The following is a 1,975-nucleotide window of genomic DNA, read 5'->3' as shown; positions in this document are numbered from 1 at the left end:
TCCCGGCTGGGACCTTTCTGTGTGGAGTTTGCATGTTCTCCCCGTGCATGCGTGGGTTTTCACCGGGGACTCTGGCTTCCTCCCACCGTCCAAAAACATGCTTCATAGGTTCATTGGTGACTCTAAATTGCCCCTAGGTGTGGATGTGAGAGTGAATGGGTGTGTGATTGAGGCCCTGAGACAGACTGGCGACCTGTCCAGGGTGTACCCCACCTTCGCCCTTCAGTACCCGGGATAGGCTCCGGCACCCCCGCGACCCCGAAAGGGACAAAGCGGTCAAGAAGATGGATGGATGGATGGAGGTTCAGGACTTAATATTAAATATTAATAGATTCAAAGCATCATTAATATCATTGATGTAATCAAGTTTCAAAGCATCCATGACAATTCATTTATATTAATCAGTAACAGTAATCTAATATTCTCATTGAAAAAAAGACACTTTATCCAGATTGTATTCAAAGAATTACGAAATACAAAAAGTAATAAGTAAATCATCTTCATTTGCTAAAAAAGATGCTAAAAAATCAAAATATTCTACATTTAAAAAAAATACAATTTGTGCAGATTGTATTCATCAAAGAATGATTATAATAACACAAAAAATAATAAGTTGAGAAGAAAAGGGTCAGGAATTTGAGCATAATCAATGCTACATCACAGTTTAGGAACAAGTTTAAGGCCACGTAATCTTTCTTCGTTGTTATGACTGAGAGACTGTGAAGGTCTCATTTCAAGGGAAATGTGCTCGTTCTTCAGCTCAGAATCGGGTCAGAGTTCACATCCAGCGGTTTTTGAGTTCACATTTCACATTTTAATTGAATTAAAGGGTCAGATATGCGTAATCCCACAGTTCTCAAAGTCCTTCATGAATTTTATTTCCAGAGACTTCGTAACGTCCGGTGGTCCGAGTGGTTTCACAAAGATTCTGGAGTTCAGAATCCACGTACTGTAGATCTGTTTCCTAAATCGTAGGAGCCTCGCGTGCTTTGCCAAATCAGCGTGATATTTAGAAACATGTTCATTAAGATACACATTAGACCCCTTCGCGTGTTTGCCTTGTTTTATCAGAGCTATCTTGTGCTTTCGATTCACAAACCTGATCAGGATCGCTGGTTTATCCGTATTCTTCCTCCGAGGAAGCGAATGACAGACCTCAACAGTATTTAGGTCCAAGGTAATCCCTTTAGACGCAAGAAATACTCCAACTTGATTCTCCACGGTCAGGTTAGCATCCATCACAGCTCTGTTAGCACCCATGCTAGCGCTGGTAGCACCAGGCCGCGGTTGTATTTGAAGTCCCATGATTCATTCAGTCATTCATTCATCTTCTTGTCCACCTTTTCCCTTGCGGGGTTGCGGGGGTGCCGGACCCTAACCCAGCTACTGATTTGCGAAGGCGGGGTTCACCCTGGACAGGTCGCAAGTCTGTCGCAGTGAAGTCCCATGAGAATCACATTATTCATCCATGCTTGTTGGTCCATGTCATGCATTCTTCTCTCCAGGAGTTCTTGGCGATCATCTCGTTGTTTGTTACGTGCCTTTTCTTGATGGAAATCTTCCACAAGTTGTAGCAGTGGTGTTAGTTTGGCTTCAAGTTCCAGCAGAGCTGTTAGCTTGGATTCAGATAGAATTGCTGGGAATGGTTTAGCCTGTATGTCAGCTAGCGTGGTTTTGAGCTCTGTCAAATCGGCTTTAAAATTTTTCTTCGTTACCATGTTCAACTCTCCACGTTGCGGTAGCTGTTGCAGCAGCTCAGTGATTAAAGTCGCTTGTGAGGCAACTTTAGAAGCCGAAGAGTTGAGGAGACCTGGAGACACCGTCTGCTTATCGTGACCCGGAACCGGAAGTTAGATACAATGACATTGAAAATAAAAATATTTGTGATCATATTTTGGTTGATGATTTGCTGAAATTATTTTATTCAGGTTAATAATTTTATCATTATTAGGGGCCTCTGTGGGGCCCCCTCTCA

Source organism: Oryzias melastigma, unplaced genomic scaffold (genome assembly GCF_002922805.2).
Source record: "Oryzias melastigma strain HK-1 unplaced genomic scaffold, ASM292280v2 sc00415, whole genome shotgun sequence".
Classification (NCBI taxonomy): Eukaryota; Metazoa; Chordata; class Actinopteri; order Beloniformes; family Adrianichthyidae; genus Oryzias; species Oryzias melastigma.
Note: the sequence above shows the minus strand (reverse complement) of the source record.